The sequence below is a fragment of the Natrix helvetica genome (genome assembly GCF_964273705.1).
Source record: "Natrix helvetica genome assembly, chromosome: 2".
Classification (NCBI taxonomy): Eukaryota; Metazoa; Chordata; class Lepidosauria; order Squamata; family Natricidae; genus Natrix; species Natrix helvetica.
In genome coordinates, this window is record NC_138552.1 from 71751805 (window position 1) to 71771519 (window position 19715).

General features: G+C 38.6%; 1 protein-coding gene across 1 annotated transcript in view; it reads right to left on the reverse strand.

The window, feature by feature from the left end:
- The window catches only part of RORB (RAR related orphan receptor B), a 133386-nt gene that overhangs the window by 39535 nt on the left and 74136 nt on the right, over positions 1 to 19715 (reverse strand). The gene's annotated exons all lie outside the window — the stretch shown is intronic.

The following is a 19715-nucleotide window of genomic DNA, read 5'->3' on the forward strand; positions in this document are numbered from 1 at the left end:
GCAATACTTTGTACAGGAGAAGTCAGTGCAATTCTATTTGCCCATACTTCTTTCTTTTCTTATATATGATCATTTAAGCCAGGGGTGTTCAAATTTGGGAACTTTAAGACTTGTGGACTTCAACTTCCAGAATTCCCCAGCCAGCTATGCATAGCTGGCTGGGGAATTCTGGAAGTTGAAGTCCACAAGTCTTAAAGTTCTCAAGTTTGGACGCCCCTGATCTAAGCATTATCAAGAAAAAGGATGAGAGTTGCATTAAAGCCACCCTATAATAATTTACCAGTTTGGTATAAATATCAGTATAATGTGATGCATAATGAAACAGCCATTATGTTGTTAGCCTTAGTTTTTGGTGGCCTCTTTTGGTTCCTGAACTTTTCTACGGGTCTCACTGAAGGACTTCGGGCCAATCATTAGCTTTCAGTCCAAGCCATCCCACAAAGTTGATCAGAGGATTAAATGAGGGATGATTTCATATAAAGAGTGTTCAGCTTTTCAGAAGAAAGCTGAGATCTATGTAAGGACTAAATAATGGAAATGGAATTTTCGAACAGGCCGTTACAGTACTGTATCGATTTGCTTCTCAATGGAAATTGTTGACAGATCACCTCAGATTCACATTTTATTTTCTTGTAGATTTTTTTTTAAATCTAACCATGGCCTTTCCATATAAGATTGCCCTAAGACATTTTTTCCATTAATTGGTTTTAATGGGGAAAAAAATCTTTACTCTAGCATCACAAGTATTGTCCATGGAGACATAAAATTACTCATAGAAACCTAAAAGCCATGGCAACAACAACATATTTACTCTAAAGCTGGTTCAGGACATCTTTATGAGGCGTCTGAATGGAGTTAAGGATATAAAAGAAATATGTGATCTATGAGGCAATAATGAATAAAGCATTCATCCTTCTGCATTCAAATGTTCTTGTGAAGAAATGTTTATATGCATTTCAGAAGACATTATTTACACTACTTGAATTCAGAAAATTGTTTGAAAAGCTCCATATATTAGGAACCAATGTGCACAAAACACTCGATATTAGTGAAAGTTTTGAATATTAACAAATGAAAAGTTTTCAAAAGGTATATAATCATCAGCTGGATTTCAAGTGGTTTGTGCATCCCTATCTGAAATTGTTTCCAATAAGAAAAATTAAGTAATGTGCTAGAGAAAATAGCTGGAAGCTAGATTTTCGGCTGTTAACTTTTGATTTTTTTCCATTTGGGGACTATTTTGTACAAACAGGCATAATTAGATGATAAAGCTCATCACATGAGAATTCTACCCTGTTAAAAAGTCATTTACGAGTCAGCCCTAAGGACTTCAATCAAATGCATTCAAAGGTAATATGGATCAAGGCCCTTTGTGTACATGCTATATAAGGAAGAAATCTCCTGGTGCCATGCTTCACAGTTACCTAATAGACTACTCAGGAAATGATGCCTATTAAAAAAAAATCCAATAAGTATGCAAGTACATTGCCTGACAATAAGGATGCATGGGGAAGGTTTATTACTATATAAAATGATAATGTATAGCAATGATTGCTTTTGGACTAACTTATAAGCTAGAGTCACAAATGATTTATATGCGCACATTGTACATGCATGAATGCATTCATTATGAACAAATGAATTACACACTGCAATCTGGAATATAACAAGAAAGAGGTTTACACGGGAGAGATTTAAGAAGTGATTGAACCCCCAATTGTCTGAAATGGTATAGTGCTTCCTGCTTGAGCAGGGGGGGTGGACTAGAAGACCTCCAAAGAGTCTCTTTCAACTCTGTTACTCTGTAAGTCAGTTTTGTCATTTTGTAATCCACAAAAGTACACTTTTGTACACAATACATATTCAGAGACCTATGAGGGTTTTACAGAGTATCATGAATTTTCTTGAGATAACCTCTAATGTATAGAGATTGATAGATACCAAGGCTTATTTCCTTCCAGAAAGGAACCAAAAAGTTTTTCTTGAGTCTCTTATCTCCAGCTCCTACATCAGATATACTTGTATGCTCTGATCATATTAGTGCCATCAGACGATTCTCTCTTTCTTTGTGACACCATAGCATCTAACTTCAAGTCTCAAGCCAGAGAGTCCCATGAATGAAGAGCAGTATAATGCTTGGCTGAAATGTCTTATATTGCTCTTGACAGCAGAAATGGGAAATGTTACTACAGTCATGTTCTGCAGCTTTACAGAACATATTTCTATTATTCTAGAGACAACTAACACAAGAGAGGAAAGAGAAACAGGCAGCCTTCATGTTTTGCAATCACAAACATATGCTAGAAAATCCAGGCAGCAACATCCCCCCCCCTCCCCCAGACTGCAACACAGTTTAAGGACTTGTAACAGAAACTTAAATCAATTAACGGCTGAAAGAAAAAGAAGTGACTATATTCCTGAAACATCTTGAATTACTGTAATTAACACACAAGGTACCAGGTTTCCTTTGCAGATTTAATGATGGCCAGCATCTCCTACATCTTGTTGACATTGCAACTTTGACAATTGAGAACAAGGTGTCCCTCCGACTCAGTCCCCCCCCCCCCCAATGGAGGTAGGCAGATAAGTGATAAATTAGTTTAGCCTATGCTTCTTTCCATTCATGGAAATGAAAGGAAAATCCCTTTTTCCAAATTTATCCAAGCATGCACATTTGAAATTTTGCACAAGTTTTGTGGAACAAGGGCTTGGTTTATAAAGAAGGCATGCTGAATAGGGATCTTTTTATCGGGCGAATGCAATCTGCTGAAATAATAGAGAAGGAACAATGTTTTTCTAATTTTCTTACTGTTGCCTTCTATGTCATCTTATGTAATGTCCCAGATGTCCCTCTCTTGTACTTTATGGTAGGAAAAATGTAAAGCAAAGTTGCATAACCCAATCCAAAATCCTGAATTGAATTAAACCATGTTGATTAAATTGGATTACTATTTAAACCCTCTTGTCAATCAATCAGACATAAGTAACTATTAGCAACTACAACTATGAAAAATGACACGGCAACACCATTAATGTGGATGTAAGTACCTAAATCATAAGTATGCATTCATCACTTGTTCCCTTTGCTCTTTGCTGTGCCTGGTTCTGTAAAGATCTAGATAATTCTTTTAAAAAATCTTCTTATATTTTCCTGCATATCATAACACAGAAAGGGCCAATTTGGATTATACTGTATTAAAATATAGTGCATACTGTTTTATAAATGGAAGTGTACATGTTGCTGTCCATGCCTTTTTTTCTCACTCAAAGCAACATTAATTTATTCAATTTATTAGTTACTTGAGTCAATTTTTATGTATTTATATTTCAAATTTCTGAACTGCATATCTTCCTCAAGGAAGGTCTGTGGGTGGTATATAATAAAATATCGAACTACAAAAACAGTATATAAACAAGTTAAAAAATTAAAATTTGAAAATAATAAAATATTTAATGGGGCAAGAATCATTAGACTCTTTTCAAAATTATTTGACAAAGACAGAGCGAATGTTTCTGGATACCTAAGGATATTCTGGATATCTAAGGAGGATTTGAGCAGGCATATCTCAAAGGGTTTTTCCTGTCCTTTCAGGTAGGCAAAATTCAAAGATTTAAAAAGTGCCAATATTGTAAAAACTAAAAGGCTAAAATATTTATAGACTAAAGAGTCTGTACCTGGTGCCTCAAGGATAAAAAAAAACCTAGGAAGTCTATCTTGAGAGATACTCCATTTTCTACTTTTTACTAGATTCTTTACATAACTGTAAATGAAAACATAATGACAATTTATCATTAATTAAGCCTTCGTTTGCAAGCTAGGGCAATCAAATAACAAGGGTTCAAGTATGAAAGAAGCACTCAGTGTTTTCTTGAATAAAACTAGGCACTGTCCATATTCTGGATTTTTAAAATGTACTTGTAATAGTAGACGTTAGAGACCAGAAAATGGAAGCGAAATAAGTATGAACAAAAATAGAATGCTGTTTGATACAATTTATCACCATTTAAGGTTTCCTGTAAAGATGTTTGGATAGGAGTCGCCACTGACAAATTACAAAGTAAAAGTGGATGTGGTGGCCTATCACATTTTGTAAAATGAAGAAGGAAAAGGAGAAAAACACATCCACTGCTGGAGTCTGCTGAACATATGTGAGCACCAGAATTGCTCGCAAAGCAGCACTGTTTTTGGTAGATTTTTTTTTTTTGTCATTTAACATAGTATGATTTGTTCAGGGAGACGGGAAGAGGGAAATCTAACCAGAACTGTTTGCAGACAAGCAGATGTTAACTGTTTGAGATGAAATGGTTCTGCCAGAAATTTCTGTTTTATTCAAACAGCCTTAATAATAATAATAATAATAATAAATATTTATTTCTTAGCCGCACCCTCTCCCGAAGGACTCGGGGCGGCGTACAACAAACATATGAAATAAATATGTGAACAAGACAAACATATAACAGAGACATATACCGAGACATACACAAGGAGGAGGTCGGCTGATGAGTAAAAAACAATTAGAATACAGTGTTTAAAACCCCTAAATAATTAAATATAATTAAAATACCCAGTTAAAAAACCCGTCAGGAGCGATATGGTTAGATCAAAGTTGAGCCAGGCCAGCTACTTGGAATAGGTGGGTCTTAAGCTTAATACGAAAGGAGCGGAGGTCAGAGGTATTCCTAATATCCGGAGGGAGGTCATTCCACAGGGCTGGGCCCGCCACAGAGAAGGCTCTACTCCTAGGCGCCGCCCCCCGACACTGTCTAGTGGACGGCACCTGGAGGAGGCCCTCTCTGTGCGAGCGGATTGGTCGCAGGGATGTATGGGGCAGAATACGGTCCCGCAAGTAACTAGGTCCTGAGCCATGGAGCGCTTTAAAGATTGTTATCAAAACCTTGAAACGCACCTGATAGACCACAGGAAGCCAGTGCAGCTCGCGCAGGAACGGTGTCACATGGGAGTACCTAGTACTCCCCATAATTACCCGCGCGGCTGCGTCTGGACCAACTGTAGCCTCCGGGTGCATTTCAAGGGAAGCCCCATGTAGAGAGCGTTACAGTAGTCCAAGCGAGACGTCACCAGTGCATGAGTGACTGTGCGTAAGGCGTCCCGGTCCAGTAGGGGGCGCAATTGGCGCACCAGGCGAACCTGGTGGAACGCCCCCCTTGCCACGGCTGTCACATGGTCATCCATGGACAGCCGGGCATCCAGGAGGACGCCCAAATTGCGCGCCCGCTCCACGGGGGCAAGTTGAATGCCCCCGATGGCCAATGATGGAATTAATTGGCTGAACCTTAAACTGCAATCCTGAACATTCTGCTGCTTACTAGGAGCAAGCTCTATTAAATACAGAGAGATTTATTTTCAAGTAAAGAAGGATAGGATTGCAGGATACTCCTACACTTCATGCAGTTGCAATTTGAATGCTAATCAAAACTGAGCTAATATGCTCTATGATACTTTGGATATAGGAACATGGGAATAGGAAATGGTTTGGTAGGAGCAAATTTTTCCCAGAGTTACAGAGGCTAATTTCTGCTGTAATCATATAAAATATTATTGGTTTTATTATATTGGTCAACAACAATAAAGCTTATTACCACCTACTATTACTGGCTTTATTTGAACAATTAAATATATATTGTTAAGTTTCTTCTTCTGAAATTGATCATTGGTAAATGTGATTAACTTATGGTTCTGGAGCTTGCCAACTCCCTTATGTAGAATAGTTCTATGAATTCCTAATATAAATTTACAGTTTGTTACATATTTCTCAATGTAGGCATTGCAGCATTTTGGTACCAAAGCCTACATCTTCAATTCATCTTGAACAATCAGTTATCAAAGTTCACCCTTCAGAATTGGTAAAATGTGATATATCATCCAGTAATTAGCAATCTAATTTATTTATTTATTTATTTATATTTAATGCTTCTAGACTGCCCCCTCTCCGGAAAGGGACTCGGGGCAGTGTACAGTTCATACAAAATATAACAGGATACAATAAAAATTAAATATGTACAGTTGACAGTTGACTTGGAGGAGGTTAAAATGCAATTAAAAGAACTGTACAAAGCTAATATAAATATAAGTTTAAACCCCTAAAACAGATACAGTAAATTTAAAAACCCCTAAAATAACCAGATATAATACATTTGCCAGGAGGGACAGTTGTAATTATGCCAGGCCTGCTAATCGGAACAGGTGGGTCTTCAATTTTTGCCGGAAGGAGCGGAGGTCAGAAGTGGTTCTAATGTCGGGGGGGAGGTCATTCCAGAGGGTTGGGCCCATCACAGAGAAGGCCCTACTCCTCGGTGTCGCCCGTTGGCATTGCCTAGTGGACGGCACCAGGAGAAGTCCCTCCCTGTGTGAGCGAATTGGCCGCAGGGATGTATGTGGGAGGATGCGATCCCGCAAGTAATGGAAATGTATTATTCATTCAGGAGGATATATAATCATTGCAGTATCTGAATGGGATGTAACTAGGTGTAATAAATCAAAACTATGCAAAACAAAATGTAGTTGTACAAATATAATCCTCACCATCATCACTATTAACAATCCAGAACCAGTATGGGATCAGTTAGTGCTTCCAAAGTCAAAATATTTTAGGGAGTATGACCTTTTTACAATATGTTAAATCTCAGTCTTTAAGCCAGTCTGGATACTGATCAACAACATTTACATTTTCAATCTTAGCTCATCATATCTCCATTATCCAACTTGTGCAGCCCAATTCTGGAATATAACCAGGAAAAAATATTTCTAAGATTAAAGAACAGAATGTTAAATAGAACAACTGGCAGAAAGAATTTTGCCTTAATTTCCCATGAAGACCAAACACCTAAATCATTTTTCTGCAATCCACCACTTCCAGAATTATTGGAGCTTCTGTTCCTGAATTCTCAGCCAGCCAGCACATACTCCTATCACATCCGAAAGACAAAGACTTGCCTTTAAAGATCACCCATTGTATACTGATCAGCTCTATCATGCGCTGAATTAGGATGTGCCAGTGAATTTTATTTATTTATTTATTACTTGAACTTATTAGTCGCCCCCTCTCCCCGCAGGGACTCGGGGCGACGTACAAAAGTATTATATAGCGTACAGAGGAGGTAAGAATAAATAAATAAGTTACAATACCTAAAAAAGTTAAAACCCCAGTGAAATTAACCCTTAAAAACTAAAATTACCAATTAAAAATGCCCTGGGCTGGAGAGATTGTAGTATTATGCCGGGTCAGCTAGTCGAAACAGGTAGGTTTTCAGCTTCATACGGAAGGAGCGAAGGTCGGTTGTTGTCCTGATGTCTGGGGGGAGGTCATTCCAAAGGGTGGGGCCCACTACAGAGAAGGCCCTACTCCTGGGCATCGCCCTCTGGCACTCTCTGGAGGACGGCACCCGGAGTAGTCCCTCTCTGTGTGAGCGGACGGGTCGCAGGGATATATGGGGCAGGACGCGATCCCGCAGGTAACTAGGCCCTGTGCCATGGAGCGCTTTGAAGGTGGTAACCAGCACCTTGAAGCGCACCCGGTAGGCCACAGGAAGCCAGTGCAGCTCGCGCAGGATGGGTGTTATATGGGAGAACCTCGATCTCCCCATAATTACCCACGCGGCTGCATTCTGGACCAACTGCAGTCTCTGGGTGCACCTCAAGGGGAGCCCCATGTAGAGAGCGTTACAGTAGTCCAGGCGAGACGTCACCAGCGCGTGAGTGACTGTGCGCAAGGCCTCCCGGTCCAAAAGGGGCCGCAATTGGCGCACCAGGCGAACCTGGTGGAACGCCCCCCTCGCCACGGCTGCCACGTGATCTTCCATAGACAGCCGGGCATCAAGGAGGACGCCCAAATTGCGCGCCCCTTCCACCGGGGCTAATTGATCGTCCCCGATGGCCAGCGATGGCATATGCTGGTTGAACCGGGAAGCCGGAAGCCACAGCCACTCTGTCTTGGAGGGGTTGAGCCTGAGCCTGTTGTCATCCATCCACACCCGTACGGCTTCCAGACACCGGGACATCACTTCAACAGCCTCGTTGGGGTGGTTTGGGGTGGAAATGTACAGCTGAGTGTCATCAGCGTACAGATGGTATCCCACCCCAAAACCACGGATGATCTCGCCCAGCGGCTTCATATATATGTTGAACAGGAGAGGCGAGAGGATCGACCCCTGTGGGACCGCACAGATAAGGGGCCTCGCGGTCGACCTCTCCTCTCCTGCCAACACACATTGCGTCCGGCCAGAGAGGTAGGAGCGGAACCATCGTAATACGGTGCCCCCGACCCCCAACCCCTCCAGACGGCGCAATAGGATACCATGGTTACCAGGATACCAAGAATTATTTCTTGTCTCGTTGATCTTCCTTGCTCCAAGGATATCGACAGATAGCTGCATTTAGCAAGAGACTTAATAATTCCATTTATTTTCGCAGGGCATCTCTTACCCATTTATGACCCATTGGAAGGGTAAAAATAACATCATCTTTTGCTCTAGCAAAATGGGCAATGTTTGGATATGATGATAGCATCAGTGAGCCTTCTAATCAATTCTTAGGATATCTACTGGTGAAGTCCTTAAAAAATAAGATCCAAGAGAATTCAAGCCCTGTTAGCTCAAGTCTCCCTGTCAGAAATACTGATTGCTTGGTAAAAATACAGATTTTGAAAATATAATGACAAGATAGTACATAGTATTTTGATACACACACCAGGAACCATCTTTATACCACATTTAGCTTGTAATGGGATGCTTCTCCTTCAGCATTTGTTATCACTGTGGGAGACTGCCTTTCTTGCAAAGTCTTTTTATGTAGCAGGCTTAGTTGTAGTCACTTTCTCTCAGGAAGAAAAGCAGAGACTAGAAAAGGTACAAGAAAAGGCAGATTATCAGGGGACTGAAAAATCTGCCCTTCAAGAAAAGGTTGCAATATTTCATTTTAAAAGTTAATATAATAAATATATAAGATTACGCATGGTAATGGAAAATGCATATGGAAAGGGTTTTTTCTTTCTTTCTCAGAATTCCAGAATCTGAGACAAAGTACATGATGAGCAATAAATGGCATTTGGTAGATTTATGGAGGACAATCTTATCCACATCTTATCAAGGTGTTACCAATAGGTTCAAAGGCAACATAGACCTTATTTTATATGGGCTTTGAGTAGATATTTGGATAGTAGCTGGTGTTTTAATCCAGTGGGCTCTGTTTATGTTTTTACCCCAGTGAAACCCAAGGAACTTTGCAGAATTGTGAAGCTATTTATTTTTTTCTACAGGACAGGCAGAACTGAGTAAACTACTAGATGTTGTAACTGCAGAAGCAATCATCATCATCCATGGCACTGATTATCAGACCTTCTTTGGGAGTTTGTCTGACAGTGGCTTACAATTCCAAGATTTCATATTAATCCATTGCCAAATGTAATTTACAGAACTTTAAAGAAAAAAGAAAGAAAGAAAAAAAAGGGGGGGGGGCGGAATCCCAAGTATCAATCTGATTTTTATGAAAAGTCTGTAAAAGGCTTTATATATTTCTGTATAAAGTAAAATGAATACATTTTATAAAGCACAATGGAAACAGGATAGTTGACAATATGTAATGCAGGGATTCTAATATCTGTGTATTTAAAATGTTCATTGTGGATTCAATTAGTAGAATTCAACTGCAGTGTAACATTGAAGACTACCAGTAATTGTTGTTGTTTTTTTTTTTAAAAAAAAAGAACAGCTCATTTTTCCATCACAAACATAATCAGCCTGTGGAGCTTCTGTATACAGTTTTTAGTTTGGGATTGGATATTATTTTTGCAAGTAAAACTGAATAATAGCTTCCAGTGTGAAAGAGAATATATCCCCTTGGACAAAAACTATAGAGAATTAAGTTATTTATTTATAGAACCCTGTCTTGTCTCAAGTGTTTGGAGTAATATATGGTAAATATAGGTTCATAGGTTGGATCTTTACCATGCTATGATAGTTATATTTGGGTCCCACTGAAATCCTTTTGAAAATGCATCCATAACTCATATTAAAACCCTTTCTTTGTAGCATCCAGTGCACAACATAAACATATTGGAAAACCACACCTTGTAGGATCATTATTTATATCATTATTTTGAAAAGCAGATCAAAATATAAGACAATGACAGCTGGTGAAGTGCTGCTGAAATAAAATATGACAGGTAAGAAGAAAAGACTAAAATTCAAAGAGCTGTTTCTTCTTCCTTTGGATGGCACACAGTCCAAGTCACATTAAAATTGCTTTAAAGCAGCTTGTCAATCTGAAACTGGAGTCTATTGTATTTCTTTGGATCCAGACCAAGGGTGCAGTTTTCTTAAGCCCAAAGGCTGTGCTTAGCCTTTGAATGGCCAGGGGCCACATTCCAAAAAGAATGCTCAGCCAGAAAAAAAGCAAAGCAAAGCAAAACAAATTGCAATAAATTTAATTTAACCTTAAGGAAAGCATGCATTATACTGGTGATAAAATTAATACCTTTCAGAATGTGTGAAAAAATATCTGGCCAGTTTAATATCAAACCTATGGTGTATATTGTATAGAAAAATAAAGAAATAATATCAACAACAACAAAAACAAAAACAAAAACAACAACAATAATACAAAGACCTGCAAAAAGAATTAGAACAATTGTGGCAAAAGAAAATGAAGATAATACCAGTAGTAATAGGCAACTTGGTGCAATCCTAAAACATCTGGAGTACAGTTTGTACACCACTGGCATTGACAAAAATCAACATTGGTTAATTGTAAAAGGCAGCATTGCATGGAACAGCTTACATCCTGCAACAGTACCTTTAATGTCAAACAACAACATCAGTCTAAACCCAGATTGCTGAGAAGTACCTGACAGGTGGACAAAAATGCCAAATCCAGTCCAAACATCTGGCTGACTGTGCTATAAACCATAATAGTAACTCAACAATGTTGAAGGCTCAGAATAGAAAAGAAACAATTTAAAAATGATTTATAATTTGAAAGAACAAGCCAATGCATAACCAAATACTTGATGGATATAGAACGGAAAGTTGATTTTTAAAAAACCCTCACTTGGAGCTAGTTAAGCTCAGATGTGTTCTCCTGCTTCAGTAGGGGACTGGACTAGAAGACTCCAAGGTTCTGTTCTGTTCTGTTCTATTCTATTCTATTCTATTCTATTCTATTCTATTCTATTCTATTCTAAAAAGAAACCGAAGGTTTTATTTTAGCGGCTCAAGAACAAGACTTGCCAACTATTTGCATGAAAATTCAGCATATAACAAACCACAGGAAATGTTGCCTTTGTAGAGAAAAGAATGAAACAATTTATCGTTTCATCAGTGGTTACAGTTAAATTTCACAAACTAACTAATAGCAATGTCATGACTGAGTTGTCAAAATTATTCATTGAAAACTTTGTTGGAAGTTGGATTTAAATGTTACAAAATTTTCTGGGAACATCAAGTAGAGATGGCGTTGGTAAATGTGGCGGGTTAAGATCTTATGAGACTTTAAAATCCAAACAGACAGGCACCTTGTTTATAACATGCCTGATATAACAGTCATTGGAAAGAAGAAAGCCTGGTTCATTCATGTTGCTATTCCATGTGATGCTAGAATTAATGGAAAACAACTGGAAAAATTATGAAATCCTGGAACTTGCAGATCAAAGTTGGACACTTATGGAAAAAGAAATCCATCACTATATAAATGATTGGAACTCTTGGGGCAATATTTAGAAATTTTGAATTTATCAGACACGAACACCCTAATTATGTGTGTGTGTGTGTGTGTGTGTGTGTGTATGTGTGTTGCTTTTGTGCTGATAAATAAATGAAGGGAGACTAGTATAGATCTATTCAAGCTATTTAGCTCTCATCAGCTAGCCATACCCTTACTGGGAATTGAACCTGGGCTGTATTACATATCAGATGTGTTAGCCACTAAGCCACAGGCTCTCCTCCTTTATCAGCCACAGCCTGTTCTCCTATATTCTGCATGGATGGCTCCTAGGGTGAGCCGAAAGACAGAAAAGTGAAGTAGTATGCTCCCTCCCATAATTGGGCATACCAGGGGTTGTGACACAATACATACCTATTTCCCTGGCTTAGCTGATAAAGGAGGAGAGCCTGTGGCTTAGTAGCTAACACATCTGCCTGATATGTAATACAGCCCAGGTTCAATTCCCAGTAAGGGTGTGGCTAGCTGATGAGAGCTAAATAGCTTGAAATAGATCTATACTAGTCTCCCTTTATTTATGTATCAGCACAAATGCAACACAAATGTAACAAAGGCAACATAAAAAATGGCTTTATGTTATATATAACATCTCCATCTTGCTTGGAGTTGCATATACCCATAGGACTAATATGACATAATAGTTTGATTAGGACTTGAATTATTACGCTTCCTCCAGTAATCTAACTGCAGATTACTCAAAATAATGACAATTTCAGTTTAGTTAATATGCTTAACATGGTGTGTGTGTGTCAGAGGTGGTATTCAGCAGGTTCTGACCAGTTCTGGAGAATCGGTAGTGGAAATTTTGAGTAATTCGGAGAACCAGAAAAAACCATCTCTGACTCCCCCTGCCCCTATCTATTCTCTGTCTCTGAAGTCCCAGCTGATTGGGAGAAAAGGGGGATATTGTAGTAACCTTCCCCTGGAGTGGGGAGGGAATGGAGATTTTACAGTATCCTTCCCCTGCCATGCCCACCAAGCCACACCCACAGAACCAGTAGTGATTTTTTTTCAAATCCCACAGTGTGTGTGTGTGTGTGTGTGTGTGTGTGTGTGTGTGTGAAAACACTTCAAAGAGTCTTCTGCTTTGGCCAGGGAGTTGGACTACAAGACCTCCAAGATCACTTTCAGCCCTATAATTAAATGGTCTGATATGACTACTTAGACTAGTCTCTAAAGTGTTCCTAGCAACATTTTTGGAAGTGTTTTGCCATTGCTTCTCTCCTAGGGCTGAGACTGAGTGACTGGCCAAAGGTCATCCAGCTGGCTTTGTGCCCAAGGTGGGACTAGAATTTACAATCTCCTAGTTTCTAACTCTGTGCCTTAACCACTACATCAGACTTGCTCTCAACAGGATTATCCATTGTATATTTATTAATTTTCTTCTTTCGTATATTATAAACAATAATTTGATGATAATTTCTGGAAGGTTCTGTTGACCACTGTCAAAATTCTGGAATCTGAGTTTATGCTCCCCATTACCTTTTTCAAAAATACTACATCCAGTTTGAAATGCCTTAGTGGTCTTCCTGCAATTACTTTCAGTGCTATGTTGGGTTTTGGGATAACTCCCCCCCCCCCAAGATCTCATTTCAGTTATTAACTTTCTGCATCTCCGAATTACAAACCTCTTCCATATCAACTACTCACTGAAGTGGGGTGGGAGGATCTTAATTCAAAGTCCTATATGTCAGAGGCAGATTTGAATACTTAGGTCTAGATTATTACTTAAAACAATATTGAATGGCAAGGCCAGTGCCTGCATTTCCATCTGGCGTGGCTGCACTCTGGCTTATTAGCCATTCATAGCCTCATATTTCCTCGGACCTAATGATTTCTTATCAAGCAGCTGAAAAGATTCAGAGGATGTGATAATAGGTGTCCTTGTAAGAATAACTTTAGTGGCCACCGGAAATTCAAGATTACCACTGAACCCATGTCAGGCAGTGACATTTTGGCAGCATGCGATAATGCAATCTCACTTGGTGCAATTTCTACCGATACATCCAAAAGGGCAAAGGAACTTAAAAAAAAATATCTACAGCTATTTGACTTAGTTCTTACTACTTTTCCATTAATACAAGCTGGACAACATAGTAACCATCGTTCATATCCAAAGGAGACATTTTATTTTGGTGATGTGGAATATATATTTACTTATGAAATATGCACATACACAGTGTGTGTGTGTGTGTGTGTGTATGTGTGTAGTGGCACAAGGCAGAATCCCTCATCTCCATCCCCCAGCACTGAAATTACCTGGAAACCTTATAACAAGATTCTCTCTTTTCTATCTCTATTTCTACAATCTAATCATTTAATTGGCGGTTAGTAAAGTCTGAAGTGAAAATAATAGTCTTTTAAATACCTGGAAATGAAAAGCAAATTAAGTTAGCACAGTGTAAGAGCCAAGTAATGATATTATGTCAGTTCTGCTTTATACAGTTTAATCTTTAAAGTGTGTGTGTGTACAGAAAAAGGATATGTCAGTGAGGAAACTGTCGACTTCAAGAGATTCTTATTCTCCACCCGGCAAAAGGGGATTATTACTAGGAACAGTAGCATTTTTACTTGGAATGTACTTCAAATGCCACCACTAACGTGCTAGTTAGTGGGGATTTAAAGATGTCCCTTTTGCCCGTCACTCTCAAATGTCAACAACCCAAGGATGAAAATTTGCCAGCTTGGGAAATGGTTCTGTCTGAAAAGCCAATTTTAGCTCCCACGGTTTAGATGAGGAAGCACAAAGAGACACCGGCAAAATAAAATAAGAGGAAAGCATGGGGATTGCTACATTGGATCATTCTGTTCAGGGAGAGTCTTCAGGCCCTTGCCCAGAAGATGATATAGTGCTGATGACAAAATTACTGGCTTATGATAGCAAGGCTGTGGTCATCTGCAAGATTCAATTTCTGACATAGATATTTATAGTCCTGCTGCCACAGACAAATATTCTGGACTCTTCTTATGTCAGAGAAAAATGATCGGGGACTGAATGTGCAAGCTCTTGCACATGCTACTTTATATAAAAGATGAGTGATGATCAATAACATCTTGCACAAATTCAAAGATGAGTGTGCTCAGAAGTTGTAAAAAGCAACAGTATATTTAACTCTCTTTAACTTAAAGTGAAGGAAGCTTCCTTTTTAAGTCACCTTCACTATAAAGGTGGAAATGTCAAAAGCTTTAAACACCTTTGTTTGTGATTGATATAGTGCTTGCTACAGTTGAACAGATTCTCTGTTGGTCTTTTCGCTTCTGTCCTTTACACAGATCTCCAAATTTGTGCATAATGATTTGCATTCAAAAGAATCCTCTGAGCTTTATATACAAATGTTCATTAATTCAATTTCTCCCACTGGGTAGCGATTTTTTTTGGGGGGGGAGGGGAATCCTGAAAAGTAGAAGAGGAGAAATATTTGTCTGCTTCATTAGAAATAACGTTTTCACAGGAAAAATGAGTTTCACATTATCAAAGGGAGCTCACCAATTGCATCAGGCAACTCAGTGGAAAAGACCATGAAAACAAAGAGAAACCTTTTCAGGTCTTTAACCAATTGTCTTAACACTCTAGACAATTATTATTATTATTTGCAATTTTCTGATATCCCTATTACAGACTTGATTTCTGTCTTTCTTTATTACAGTGCTTATTGTGTCATTATTTTATGATAATGATATTTATAAAACATAATCAACATAAAAATTAAAACCATTCAGCCATCAAACCCACAACAAGGACATTCATATTAAAAACAAATGAAAAGGAATCTCAACATGAGCCCCCAAAATTCCAAGGAACAGCAACAACCAAAGGAACAAGACGTGGGCTGCTCCCAGTTCAGCCCGGATCGGCCAAACCGGTAGTGCCAGCAGGGGAGGCTCCACCCACCCACCCTGATGCTTCTGCACAGAAGTGTTGCACGCACGCACGAGCAAACCAGTAGCGCCGGGATTTGAAACCAACCTCTTAACACAATAGTTTCAACTGCTCTTCTTAAGGATTATTCATTTGGGCAGCCTGAAGCACTGGGGACAAACTGTTCTGTATGGATGGGGCAGCAATCTAGAAAATCTGTCACATACTTTTTGGAGGGAGAAGAAGATCCAAAGCCTCACTGACTTGACAGAAAGCACAGGATAAATTCCCTTAAGAGAAGACAGCCCCGTAGGGCTTGATAGATCAGATACAGCAACCTGCCCTACCTAGTGTCCTTCAAATGCTCTGGGACAATACATTTTAAGGGCACCAATTTCTAATCAGTTGAATAACTGTGCAGTATATGCACAATTTCATTTTTAATCATTTTCCTTGCTATGCAGTATATTTTTCTAATCTAGAAAATTTCAGATCTAGATTTTTTTGTGCAATCATGTCTCTCCTCTCCTTCCCTCCCCCTGCTCTGAAAATTTAAGCAAATTTTTATTTTCAGGTAAGGTTTTCAAAATGTGATGTTCAAAGTTCATCACTTCCAGACTGATGCTTCACATGGCATCTTTTTATTAACCAAGTTATTAAATGCTTTGCTGCAAAAAACTTACTTCATAGCTCATTCAAACTGTCTGTGTTTCTTATAACATCTATTCTCTTTGTTTAATAAATAGCATCAACACATTTCAGTATCTTATATTTGAGCTTGTCTCCATTGCTATATGGAACCATTCTCTTTGGGGAGATAACTGGTAGCTTATAGCATTTTTTGCAGGTCTACAGTCCAGGTTTCCTCACCCCCTGGTTGTACCCTATTCAGAACTGAAACATCCAGATGCAAGGCATTATAAATTCTATTTCAATTGGAGATGTCAACGTTACCCGTTTTATCCCTTGGTGTCCTTTAGATATTTTGGAGTATAATATAGAGTCCATGTTGACTGAAAGTCATCACATTGGCAACTCCAAAAGTTTCAAGTGCAGCACATGGGGCAAAGCAAATGTTTTAACTTGCCACAACCATTCAACATATGAATGAGATCTGACATGGCCTCTCTAACCATTGTTGCATCGGAGGTACTTATGATACATTCACGTAAATAAGCTCTGCAGGTTTTAATGCATTTTTAAAAGAAATCCAAGTATTTCATTCTGGATCATTTCATTATGTTCGGCCAGACTCTGAAATACATTGCACTAGATACTCCGTTATTAAACATCTGTGTATAGTGCTTGAAAAACTGTGAAATTTTACTTTACGACCTGGAAATGTATAACCTTTAGAAAACTGGATACTTCATATTGGCACTTCACGCTGACATTTTTTCACCAAACAGAACCATTGAAATCCACAAAGAATGCAGTAATACTTTCAGAGGCTAGACATACAAGGCCACAGCATTAGGCTTAGTGTACATACAAAGTGGAAATTGCAAAATCTTCTTTTGCATAAGAACATGAATGACATGAATTAAGGCCCTTTGGCTTTGTAATACCATTTGCTTTACATTAAACTAACATCATAAAATGATGAAAAGTGAGAGAAAGGAATGGCTGAAAGCACTGTAGGAAGAAATGGACTCCTGTTGGTGACAGCAAAAAAAGAAAGATAAAGAATCTAAGGCCATATATTTAGTCTAGGTTTTAAGACTGCAACAGAAGAGATAACATTCAGAGAGGGAGCCATTGGCTATGGAAAAACAACACAAGATCCATAGGAAGACAATAATAAAAAAAAACCTATGGAAAAACTGAAGCCTCCAAAATTGTAGCGAGTGAGAAAAACTGGGATACCAGAAGTGGATATCGGTAAATGTTCACAATAACAATATGCACATCTCACTGCAAGAAATGATTTTCTAAGGTTTAATCTTGCACAGTAAGCTCCTGTAAACAAATGGACTCAAACATGTGTAAAAATACACTACAGAGGATGCTCCTTCTTACTCCTTAAAGCACTTAGCATGCTTTAGAAAACATGAAGATGGCATCTATCTACACATTTATACATCTGGGAAGAAACTGTGCTATCCCCCAAAATGCAACTATTACCCGAATTGTGGCAACTCTGGAAGTTTTGATAAAATGAAGAATTAGAAACTCTCTTTAAAATTCGTTCAGGAGGACAACAGACTTTCAACTATTAATAGAGAAGTAATATGGCTTAAATTGAGTTTCAAAAACTTCATACCACACAGTTAGATTATTACCCTTACTGAGATTTTTAACTTATACCCCAAAGGATGCTCACTACTTGTTTTGTGTTTTTTCCAAGTCAACAGGATATGGAAAAGAGATGATATGAAGGGGTAGAGATTCTTTTTGCTGTCTCTAATTGCAAAGAAATGGGCCCAAATTTGCTGTGGCAAGTGAAGCTGGCAACCACCCCCAACAACTTGGAAAGTTGTTGATTTCTTAATTTTAAGCCTGCATCTTTCCTGGTCACATGACCCACAGCAGGGATGCTGTTAAGGGAATGGAAAGCATTCCACAAAGCATGTTATTTGTAGTCCTCCCTACCTTATTTACGAAGCTATGTATTTTGAACTGCATTGTTATACTTTTTAATTAGTCATTTAAAAATTAATAAAGTTTAAGCTATTCCTACTGAAGTAATTATATTTTTAGCTCCATAATGGGACATTCATAGGCAATGTTTATTTTCAGTTCAAGGGGATTATGGCTGGATAAGTAGTTACAGGATTGCATCCAACCACAAGGATGACACATTGAACAGAGAGACAGTCTTTAAATTATATTTTTCTAGCTGACGAACACAAATATGCCAAAATTGCGTTATAATGTGTCCATATGATAGGTTAAGTAGAGGCATATTGCTTCACTTATAAAGGGATATTAGGCAAAAACTGCAGGCATGTTACTGATGTCTTGGAAGAGATACAGTAAATGAACTACTGTATAGTCAACTATTGGCTTTTTAAATTACTGTGTCACTAGATGATGCCTGAATGGCATAAAGTCTATATACTTATTCCATCAAATGTATTCTGAATAGAGAATTTCCAGTTGACATAAAATCATACACATTTTTCAGCTAACGTGATAGCCAAATATAAAAACATCCTGGTTGAACACATCACATAGCTATCTCATATTGTCTAAACAACTAGGATCTGTAAATACTGGAAATATACAGTATACATTGGATTCATTTATATGTGCCTTTTTATCACTGTTGGCTGCAATATGAATAAAAGAGTAACTAAGACCTTCTATGGATGCGACACCAACTTATCCCTTTTCATGGTCTTTTCGGCAGTCCCAAGAAGATTCCACAACAGGGGTGGGTTTCAAAATGTTTACTACCAGTTCTGTAGGCGTGCCTTGTTTGATGGATGTGGGTGGGTCATGTGTGGGTGGGTCATGTGATGGTAGGCATGGCTTGTTGATCATGTGACTGGGTGAGCGTACCTGTTTGGTCATGTGACTGGGTGGGTGTGGCCAACTTGATGTCACTCACGTCAAGGGGTGCCTTGCCTGGCGTCTCCTTCTCTGAAAGGCCTCAACGAGATACAATTTCTCTGTCTATTTATTTACTACTAAACATCTAAAATATACTATTTAATCCTATGTATATATGCCATATGTGTCCATGCATATTACATAGTATAGAGTGTGTATAGGCACACAAAAAGATACATTATCTACTATATGTACTATGTGTATATGTATACACACAAACACAGACACACACAAAGAGCTCTTTTAAAACTATACACATTGAACCTCACTTACTGCATTTGGAAAAAAATCACCCAGAGTCCACTTTCTGCTACACATTTAACTATAACTTCTGTACATTAGAACATTGCACACGCCTTCAGATGTTATTCCCTAGCTTGCACATTGACTGTTATGTGGTGAAAATGTGGTGAAACTCACTTAACAACACTCTTGCTTAGCAACCAAAATTGCGGGCTCAATTGTGGTCATAACTCAAGGACTCTCTCTGCTTTCCTCTGCACAGCAACTTGGGCATGGCCAGACTGCCATTACTACCGGTTCGGAGAGATTTTCACTACCTATTCG